The sequence below is a fragment of the Penaeus japonicus genome, unplaced genomic scaffold, assembly GCF_977035675.1.
Source record: "Penaeus japonicus unplaced genomic scaffold, GWHDUDI00000001_assembly GWHDUDI00000009, whole genome shotgun sequence".
Classification (NCBI taxonomy): domain Eukaryota; kingdom Metazoa; phylum Arthropoda; class Malacostraca; order Decapoda; family Penaeidae; genus Penaeus; species Penaeus japonicus.
Window position 1 is genome coordinate 5,932,841 of NW_028234411.1, and position 11,934 is coordinate 5,944,774.

Consider the following 11,934-nt stretch of genomic DNA (forward strand, 5'->3'; position numbering starts at 1 on the left):
ATGATGATAATAAAAATAAAATAATAATAATAAAAATAAAAATCTTGCCAAGTCACAGTGGAATACTTCACAAAAGACTGATCTAAGACGAGGAGCAGTTTTTAAGGCCCTATTATGATGAATATTTCTTTGCGGCTTATTCTTCATTTTTATATAGTTTGTGCATTTTTTTTCAAGATTCTTATCAGAATCCAATTTATTTATTAGTTTCAATACATTGCCAAATAGATTATTAACTATGGTATATTTGTTTGATACTCATCATATACTACTCTGCATTCAATTGTTTTCCTATTTATGATGGCCCTTACTATGAGTCTTTAATGTACTATATAAACCACCTCAACAAGACGGGGAACCTCAATGATAATTGGAAGAAATGATGCATATAACCTTATTCTTCCTCAATAGTTAATGAAAATCTTTAAAAATGGGATACCTGTTTAGTTACGACAGAATGATGCTGGTTCTTTCAGTCTTACATTTACAAGATAGAGCTTAAATTTGTACCTCATTTCACAATACATCTACACAGAAATTTAGAAATTCTGAACTGCTAGAGTATGATTGATGCAGAGATCTATACTTTAGTGATTGTTTACATATCTAATGGTTTTGCTAATATGTTAATATGTGAACATTTGTAAAATAGTCAGATCACAGGCCTAATAGAGAGGTAGAATTAACAATCCTTACTTAGCTAATTTAGAAATCCTCACACAGCCTACAAAATTAGTAATCAGGAAAGTATATGATCTATAACTGGAAAACAGTACTTCATAAACCTACTTACTATTGGTTCATATTTCAGCTTGTAGGAATCTAGACTAATGAAGTCCATCGTAACAATAGCAATTGAAAAGAAATTATCTCAAAATATCTAAATAGTAATTGTCAAGAAACTAACTGTAAATCAAACTGGTAATTTTTAAATCTAGAACCACAGGGCCTGAGTCTTGTGACCGCTGTGGCCTCCACCCCTTTAGAGCTTCAGAAAAGGCCAATAATCATCCATCCCATATAATTAGTTTGGACCAGTTGCTTATCTAACAGCAAACCACCAGGTGGTCCACGAGCCTTATTTTTCCAGAATATATATAGCAGAGGTTTGTTGGCATAGGCATGGTGGTTAAGGTGATAGCCAGAGTAACGATGGGTTTATCATTGATGAATGATTGTGGTCTTACCTTCACTTTCTGCAGATTTTTTTCTTATAAAGGTAATTGAATTATTTCATGCATTCTTAGAAGATAATAATTACTTTCTTCTATCTCTGAAGTTGTTGTTTCATGGTTTACCGTTAAGCAAACAAATGCACTTCTCTCACTGGCCTATTCATTAATAATTATGGCTTTACAATCTGCTGATGCTCCAGAAAAAGCCAACAAAGATCACAATATATATTCGATAAAGATAGTATAAGATCACCTTAAAATTTAACATCAAAGGACCCAATCCAAGCTCTATCTTGCCAGAACATCGGATGTACAAACGCTGCAATGACTAATTTGCATAATGCCACAATCTCATGTCGCACTTGGGACCGCTGGCCTTCTACTACTCAACATCTCTCAAGTGGAAGAACATAATCACGGGAAAAAATCACATTTGAAAGCATTACAAATTTGTTTGTGAGATTAAAAATACACGATCACCTCACAACAAAAATTAAGCCATAAAACCACTCTTGAATTCCACTGTTTCATAAAAGAATACCTACACTTAGCCAATGATAACTCATGTTCTTGGTACTAAAATCTATAATAAATGTACTCAGACACTTACAAATTATAAATAGAGGGTCTTCAGCGGTGGCTTCCCGAGAACGTTTGTTGACAAGAGCGGAGGCGACGAAGCCCTGAGTTAACTCCGGGTTACGTAGTCGTTCAGTTGAGGATGTATAATGTTATCTGCGTCGTCTTTTTATTCATACTGAGAGTGGTATGGACTTTAATACTTTATCATATTTCAAAGTTTGAAGAAAAATGACTATATATGTTTTAAGAATTAACGTCGACTGTCGAAAGTGACGAAAAGTTCACTATATACATGTCGCGTTTTCAAGAAGTCATTCAATTGAGAGAAATTTTTCAGATTCATCTACCATCAATATTTAGAGTGATGGTAGGTGTTTCCCTAACGGTGAAGTTATCACGATGATAAGGGATATTGACAACTTCGACTGAATATACATAAGACTAATGGTGATAATGACATTAATTAGAGGGTAATCAACTTTAATGAATTACCTAGAACAATTCATCATAGATGTTCAGATCTTCACTTCACTCTTTTAGACTATGGGAATTTCACATTTAGTAACAGGATAAAATCAAGAATGTTTGCCCGCCTTAGGGCACCCAGAGTGATTCTCACCTCATTTTAATTTTGCTCAAGTCTGTTCCTGAGATTGAGGTTGGCAGTGATGAAGGACCCATAGTTCACAATAGGATGGAATACATGTACATAAAATGTTGTAAGACCCTGTGTCCACCACCCATGTTTTTTTTTTTCTAGTTATTGCTCTTTTGACGGAGGTTCGGGTCTTAATGCTGTCTACTATACCTCCTTTCGGAAAGTGAGATTGTGGTCTTCAAGGTACTGGAAGACCTGCACCCACTCTAGGTCCAGTCCCTGAACACAAATTTCATGGATATTGAGTGTAAGAGCAATGGCCTTTGATTTGGTTGCAAAAAATTCAGAAAGTGCTGGTCCCTCGCTCGGATATTCACAGTGGAGATAATTGCAAGATCCTCTGCATAGGTGAATGTCGAGGATGCTGATTATCAGATTGGTGAACTGAGCTAGACTAATAATTCTAGCTTGCCGTGTTCCTTATCAAATGGTTTGTGCTCTGCATTGTAACCTTGGAACCTGACTCTAGGAGTCTGTTCCTATAATAGACCTCTATCTAAGCCAAGAATTCGTTCTTCAGTTCCCTCCAGGATCTCCAGAATAGCCAAAGGATTCTTTTCTAAGTTCAGAAAGACAGCCGCAGAGATAACAATTATAATCATTTTCAGGGGAGTGGCTAGACCCTGTATTGAGTTCATGCCCTTTGGGAATCCATGGAGGCTCCTGTTTCACCAGATACGGCTGAGTATCATTCTCTCTACTGTTTTGCCGAAATAGCTAAGAGGATATATATGGGGTGGTACCTACCTGTTTCCTAAGTTTTAGGATTAGGACTATGTTAACTATGTTCCAGCTAAGGGAGATAGTGGACGTCTCATGTGATTTATTAATGAGTTTCAGAAATGTGAGCTAACCTTTCAGCATAGGCAAGAAATTATTTGGGTAGGAAAGAGTGAGAACTCTTCTTGTATCTTCTTAGCTCCCTCGAAGAGAACATGGAACGAGTCAGTAAAGATGCTTGGAAGAAGGCATTTTGACTTTACTCTGCGGGTAGACTATTTGTTCTCGCAGAGGACTCAAGCACTAGTTTGCTCGTCTCAGATTGTGGATCATGATGCATACACCCGAGACTTTTGTAGTGCATGTTTACTGTGTGGTTATTTTTTTTTATCTTATTGTTGTAGCACCATGAGACCTTATTACTCCTGAAGTAGAGACGAGTTTTGGGTCTGGTATGTGAGGTTGCCTGGTCCATGTGCTTGGGATCAAGCACATCCACATTGTCAGCCTCAGGAACTTCATTGTATGAGGCAATGCATTCTGAAAGCTTTGCCGGTTGGCCTTATCCACTCTCCATCAAGGATTATGCCGCCGGACCAACATCCATGGGGATGATAGCGACCCCATAGTAATTGCTCTTGCCAATGTCATCAACAGGTCATCTCATAGAGCTGCAGTGGCAAACGTGAGATCAAACAACCCAAGTCGACGTTGGTTCATGATTATTGAGAAGAACGATCTCAAGGACCTTGGCTACGCAATAGCCTGATGCATCTGATCTCTAAGAAAAAGGCAAGATAGGATGGTCGGTATTGTCTCCGCTATTATCACAAGGTCCCTTGTTGTAGTGCGATCCAAAAGCCTGGCCAGTTAAATCTCCATGTCAAGAGATTCGTTGCCATCTCTACAGTTAGGTGGATTGCGTATAATTAAACAGTGTATTGTCGCCTTGGCCAGAGAGATCAATCCCCTGGCTCCTGCTGAGCTTGGCAGGGCGAAGAGATAATATCTTGAAAAGCGAATTGTGTTTCCGGTTAAGTTCTTCTGGAGCGTAATAATTTCGACGTTCCTAGATCGAACAATTGTGTGAATAATGGCAATCCTTGAGGGAATACCGTTAGTAATGTGCTTATGTTGAGAGGGACCACGCTACTCTATGTTACATCTGTGTTATTCAAGTTATATCGTTTGAATATCAAGGGTCTGTTTGGAGGATGACTCCTCTTGGTTGCGTTGAGCTTGACCTGCATAGGTCTGTTTTTTTCCTCACTCGCTTTTGTGTTAAGGTCCTGTATGATCTGTGTCGGAGAGAAAAGGAAATCTCACCTTCAGTTGGAGTGGAGTGACTTCATGAGGCTCTGCCCCAGTCCCTCCTTCAGGGATATGTCATTGCTGTGACGAGCTGGGCTGCCATTTTCTTCTATACTTTGCCCTACACGTATAGTTCTACTCTTAGGGAGGACTTTGTGGTGTTCTTGGATCCCTTCTAGGTCTGATTCTTATAAGGAATACTCACACTCACAATTTATTGTCATTAGAATCCTAGGATTCTAGAATAACTACTAAGGACAATTCCTCGTTATTGTTGTCAACATTGTCAGATCGGGTGTAATTGATTGAATGTGTGATATTTGCTAAATAATAGCTACTTCTTTCACCCTCCCATACCCCCCACCTACCACAGACTCCAACAAGGGGAAGCGTTTAAGTACCTAATGGTTTAAGGGGTAGTGAGAGGGTATACGCGCAGCCACTGCCTCTGCCTCGTATTGAAGGTATTCGCTGGACCTATAAGAATTCAACAAGGCAGCGACAGGAGACCAACTAATTGACTTGATCGACCTAGGATCTAGGGATAAGTGACCAAAGAAGCGTGAAGCAAGCAATAGGACATGCCCGTGCGCGATACTACTCCACTTCCAAGACTTGAAGGGGAGTAGTGCGTTATCAGGGATGCCACGCACGGCAAACACTTTGATAGGTGAAATGCCAGGAGAGTGCCATCCCACCTACTAGATCAGTACCTGGAAACCATTCTGGTATCTCTCCGTGAACCATCCAGGGGAACGGTCATTCCTAAGGCATACACCTGTTCCCTATGAGGTAAGGAGTTCAAGTTCCCGCACCACGATAAAGCTGTTCCTTTTATGGGAGCCATAGAATGTAATACATTCATGAGAACTATGTCAGCAAGGACTGCTACTTTCTTCGAGAACTCCAGTGACGCTTTTCGGCAAAGATTATTTTTTTTATAATGTTCCCGACCATCATCAGCATCGTTTCTCAAAGTCGGCCAATTTTTCTTAAATTTAACCAGTTGTAATAATTAGAGAAAAAAATTGTGTTGCTCCGCAGTAGATTCTATCTTCTCTCTTCCTCTTCATAAACCCCTTCCTTTCTTCTCTCCCATTATAACCATTATCATGTTACATGAGGATGTGTATAGTTCAGCATTAGGGGGACAAGCATTAGTCGTCTATTTTTTTCCGGAAATTAATGTTATAGCAGTACAGTCTTTACCTGAAGTATATTTTTTACCCTTAAAATATGAATGACGATTTGTGTCAAGCTATGACTTTTTTTGGGAGGAAGGAGGAAATGGGGGTTGACTTTTATCAATGGCCGCACGGAACGCGTCTTTGAAAAGCACGCGCCTTTTGTGTTAGGGCGAAATATTTTGTCAACCTCCTTATAAAACTGTCTACATAGCACAATGACTAAATATTCTCGTCTCCTTGTGTGCTAACCGATGAATCTTAATGAGAGTGATCTAAACTTCACTCAGTAAGGTTCATGCGTCTTTGGGTATGTCTTCGGCCATTTTTCATCTTGTTCAGAGGTAGTTGAATCCAAGCGTCAAAATAGTTATTTGGTAGTTATCACTATTGGCAAGTTTTACAAATCGAACCTCTTATAATCTTAAAATCAGAACTCATATCATTCGATATGTAAAGTCCTCACTTATTTGTTTCGAAGCCAACCTCTTACCATCCAGGAAATTACATGCAATATAATAGTAATATCAGTAATTTTAGAAATCCATTGTTCTCAATAGGCTCTCGTAAGTGCTAGACTGTAAACTTATGTATCACTTAAATATAGTAATTTTTTAAAATATACTTTTATGGACTAGTGAATAAATCAAATTAGCATATTAACACTTATTCCAAGTGACTAAGTTCTGCCTTTGTAATAAGTGTGGCCCATCGCACGTTTGCGTTTTCCCCATTAGAATGATGAAGGAATCGTGCTTGCTGCTTGCATTTGAATAACAAATATCTCATATGAGCCTTTGTGAGAGAGAGAGAGAGAGAAAGAGAAAGAGAAAGAGAAAGAGAAAGAGAAAGAGAAAGAGAGAAAAAAAAGAGACAGAGAGAAAGGAGAAAGAAAGAAAGAGAGAGAGAAAGAAAGAGAAAGAGAAAGAGAGAAGAAAAGAGAAAGAGAAGAAAAGAGAGGAGAAAGAGAAGAGAAGAGAAGAGAAAGAGAAGAGAAGAGAGAGAGAGAGAGAGAGAGAGAGAGAGAGAGAGAGAGAGAGAGAGAGAGAGAGAGAGAGAGAGAGAGAGAGAGAGAGAGAGAGAGAGAGAGAGAGAGAGAGAGAGAGAGAGAAGAGAAGAGAGGAGGAGAGAGAGAGAGAGAGAGAGAGAGAGAGAGGAGAAGAGAAGAGGAGAGAGAGAGAGAGAGAGAGAGAGAGAGAGTGAGAGAGAGAGAAAAAAAAGAAAGAAAGAGAGAGAGAGAAGAAAGAAAGAAAGAGAGAGAGAGAGAAGAGAGAGAGGGAGAGGGAGAGGGAAGAGAGAGAGAGAAAGAGAAAAGAAATATAGAGAGAGAGAGAGAGAGAGAGAGAGAGACAGAAGAAAGAGAGAGAAAAAAGAAAGAAAGAAAGAAAGAAAGAAAGAAAGAAAGAAAGAAAGAAAGAAAGAAAGAAAGAAAGAAAGAAAGAAAGAAAGAGAAAGAGAGAGAGAGAGAGAGAGAGAGAGAGAGAGAGAGAGCAAGAACGAAAGTGTGATTGTCTCTTAGGAAAAAATAAAAACAAAAAACACAGTGGAGAAATAGCTGACAAAATACTTTGTATGTGGTTAAGGAAACAACATCCTATCCCAAGATATAAGTATATTAAATATTGCACAAAGCATTTCCTTTGTGACTTGCTACTGAAATGTTAGATCAGCACATACCGTAAAAGAAAATATCAAAGACTTTTTTCTCTCTCTCAAAATTTCACTACACGAAATTTGTGAATACAAACAAATATGATTAAGTGACAATACAATACAGAGCAGGGTATATCATAGCGCAAGAATACATGAAGTGATCTGAACTAACATTTTTATTGCAACCTACCATCAATACAGAAGCTGGATTCCAACTAATTACTACATGTCAGGTACATCTTGACTGAAGCACTACGAGGACTGCTTCTTAGCTTGGCCATGTGTTAAAGGAACGGGATTCGATTACATAGAATTATACTCCTAAAGACTCTACATCAAATCAAATCCCTTCGACTTACACATGTTTTGGAAAATAGCCTTAGACAATTGACAGAGGTACAATATTACAGTATGGATTAGTTTATAATTCGGGAAGTAGAATACCAGTTATTGCTGTCGAAAATGCAATGACCTTTTTCTGGAATGACAAATTAGCAAAATAACATTAACTCAATAGCAGTCTATTCTTCAAGGACAAGGTTGCAATAATTTTATCAAACAAAGTAAGACCACTTTAAAATACCCATGAAGTTATCGGTAGTAGTCATAGTTGCAGTCATAGTAGTAGTAGTAGTAATAGTGGTGGTGGTAGTACTAGAAATGTAGAAATGTTACTAGTAGTGAGGAGCAGCACTAGTAGATATAACAATAATGTGGCAATGATGATTGTGTTGGTGTTGGTTGTAATGGTAGTAGTAGTAGCATGTGTACTTGATTTATATCATATTATAATAATAATAATAATAATAATAATAATAATAATAATAATAATGATAATAATATTTAGAATCAAGAGAATATTACAAGAAAGTCCGCAGAATTACAATGTCCACATTATGTGATTCTACAAACACCTAGTAAGTCTAATTAACAACAATCTCACAATAGTTACAGTGAAAGAGTGCTTTAGCAAACAAACATTTTGCATGTCAATTTTATATACAAAAGAAGATATCACCAATGTACAGTGAAGCAGTATTATTTTCTGTGAACAAGTTAGTGCTAACCTCAGCATGACTGTAGACAGTATGAAGATAAACCACAAAATAATCTTTCCTCAGTAATTACTTTTCTAGATCCGTAATACTGCAAGATATTTCACTAGAGTGAAATTCAACATTAATCACCTCTCACGTGAGATTGAGCATGTCATTACTGACAACCGAACAGAAATCATCATCAGTTATCGTAAGATTTATGCAAAGAACACTAATCTCTAGCAAAAATAATTATTTAAATATTTCTCTAGTTATATACTTTCCTACAAATACATTAATCCCTACCATCACAAGATACAAATATCCCTGTACCATTCTATAATCTAAAGATACTTCTTTTAAGTCCAGTCATACCAAATGCAACAACACAATTCTACAGTAAACCTTTGCAGTATGGAAGAGGGGAGAGAAAGCATTGGAAACAAAATCATATATATGATTACAAGATCTAGAGTATCTATAAATTATTTGATCTAACTTTAAATGTACAGGCACTGCTACCACTTACCATGACTCTAAAAAAAATATAAAAAGAAGAACAGGAGAAATTCATGTGAAAACAATGGCACCCCTTACTGAAATTGAAGGGGACTCAGATCAGGATTGGAAGATAAATACTGTAATTCATAAATATATATTACCATAGCTATCACTGATATGACTTGTGTGTTCAACCTCTGTCACCTTTTCACAGCCATACTTTGGCACAAAAGCTGGCAATAAAGAAAGAAAAAAATAATAATAATAATAATATTGATGTATAAAACAATAAAAATAGAAAATAGATCATTTTTCAAATATCGGCAAAGCATTGCAAATTCAAATACAATGTTTACATTTTTGATTAACTATTCATGCTGTTATCATATCAAAGTTTAGATGATGTTATAATCTGTACAAAAATGAAAATATATAATACAATATAACTTTATAATGATACTGATGAGCAAAACTATATAATATCATGAACTTTATAAAAATAATCCAGTTTCACTGCATCCATATACCCTTACATAGATCTTACTGAACATTAGTCTCAAGGGTCAAACACAAATGGTAAATATCCACTACACAGAACAGCTGGTAAAATATCTGAAAACCACAACCACAGTTCTAATTACATTTTACATACATCATTACAGGAATTCATTATTATTACAAAAGCAAAAATTATTTCAACATACAATGCAAACAGTCTCCAGTCAGAGCTTCCACCACATAAAGCCTAAGTGTAACTCTTACATTAGTTTGTCCCATACCAGCAGCTTGTTGAGAGCACACTCCTTTTTTCCTCCACCAGATTCCTCCATGCTGTCATTTCAGATGTGATAACAAAAATACAATGTAAACTTTGGCTATATTCATGTGTGCATCTACTATTCGGAATATAGTATTATAAAAAGTGAAGCACGTAGTATGGTGGAGGCAGTGAAGGTCCCTCTAACTATTTCAACTTATAACCTATGGCAGTGTGAGTAATGCCCATGTTAAAGAGAACAGGCAATATATTCCCTACATGATACTATGCACTAAAAGAGTACAGCTGAAGAAGGTAGAAAATAATTAATACAATATTCTACTGGCATGAATGACTACAAACCAAATTCCGTGAAATGAAATGCATTCCTTCCAATTCTAATTCATATTTCCTTACAAATGATGTTATTTTTTTTTTCTTTTTTCTCATTACCAATATTGAAGAAATGGGATTCTCCTAAACTCTCAAAATCATCAAATATCAAAAGCAGAAGTATTTGAGTACCTGGCTCTTTCATCTAGAATCCTATGTTAAAAATGCACACTCACAGACATTGTTTTTTCTCTTAACATTAAACTTTTTCCAATCTAGCCAAATGGTAACAACATAATTCAACAAAGACAAAAATATATACCAGAATAATGACAATAATAACAATGATACAAGAAAATATCTAAAAAAAAATATTATAATTAAAGAAAGAAAAAAAAAAAAAAAAACTGTAATCAAAAGAATTCACAATACTTTCCTGAAACAAAAAAACTAAGTGCTCCTAACTTTTACACACCGTTATTCTGGGAAACATGTTAACATTTATGAAAAAGAAAGAAAGAAAAAAAAAGAAGATTAATAAGAATACAAAAAAGAAAAAATATTCATATTATTATAAAAGAGCTAATTACTGAAATAAGATAAATACAAGCAAACTAAATTCTAAAATGATGTTAAACAATTAGGACATCAGGATCAACAACAAATCTTTTAAATTAAGTGCTATCATTTGATATATTACTAAGTTCATACAAGGTAACATTTTTAGCTTTTGGTTCATGAAACAGAATTTCTAAATAATGATGACTGCTTTATGGAAAGCTATAGCTCCTGCACATTCATGTAATATATACATGTTTGGTTATATGCCATCATACAGTAGCTAATATCAATCTTCAAAATTTAGCTCTATCAAAAAAAAAATTCAAACAAAATCTTAATGTCACAGCTAAGAGCCAACTGTGCACAAGTTTGTATACATTCATAAATATATTAGTTTATGCAAATAATCTTTATCACCTGGATAATATATAATTTGATATAATCACCATTCCATCATAATCTAGTGTCAAAAACAAACTAAATTTTTTCCATTAACTTGTAATAACTGTTCACATCTCTATCAACAGATTTTCATAGACCTTTTCTTAAAATAAATCCACTCCTCAAGATTTCATTCATTCAATATTACCATTAAACATTTTCTTTATACAACCATATATCTAACTCCTTTATACTCAAATTAGTGAAAGCGACGGTTAACATTTTCTCTACAAAAAGTCTTCGACCGATTTCTAAACTCCAAAATATACGAAGAAACAATCTTTCCCAGCAACAATTTCCGTGTGACAATAAATATCTTAGACCCATTTCTTTATCTATATCAAGAAAACTATTAAATTTCAAATTTCACACATAGGGATCACAGACTACAAGCCAAGTCTAGGAAACAGATAATGTGCACTCAAAGAGTTCAATGAGCTTCAGTTTGCTTAATGTAATATGTCTTACAAAATATTCATCCAAAATATTACAACTATAAAGAAACCAACATGTGAGACTAAACTTCTCAAAGTCAGTTCTTTTATCACAGAATTGTATGACTCGGGGAAATGGGGAAACAGTATCGTCCATACGGCAGTAATCAACCACAATATATCAATAAGAGTACTAATATGTTGTAGCTAGCACTAGCAAACATTATGGTGAAACAAATTACAACATGAACATGTAGACAGGACACGATATGTGAGAGAGGAGAGGAATGGTTAGACAAGAAGTGGATAGAGAGAGAAGAGAAGGGAATTAAGAAGAGATGAGAAAGAGAAGAAAAAGAAAAGAGTAAATGGGAGAAGGGAAAGGGATAAGGAGAGAGTGAGAGTGAGAGTGAGAGTGAATGTGTGTGTGTGTGTGTGTGTGTGTGTGTGTGTGTGTGTGTGTGTGTGTGTGTGTGTGTGTGTGTGTGTGTGTGTGTGTGTGTGTGTGTGTGTGTGTGTGTGTGTGTGTGTGTGTGTGTGTGTGTGTGTGTGTGTGTGTGTGTGTGTGTGTGTGTGTGTGTGAGAGA

General features: G+C 35.9%; 1 protein-coding gene across 1 annotated transcript in view; it reads right to left on the reverse strand.

Moving 5' to 3' along the window:
* Window positions 1-1,925, reverse strand: part of LOC122248536 (COP9 signalosome complex subunit 9) — a 2,677-nt gene extending 752 nt beyond the window's left edge. The window contains exon 1 of the mRNA XM_086539612.1: window positions 1,786-1,925. The gene's annotated coding sequence lies outside the window, so the exon portion shown is untranslated. The remainder of the gene's footprint in view (window positions 1-1,785) is intronic.
* Window positions 1,926-11,934: the final 10,009 nt, after the last annotated feature.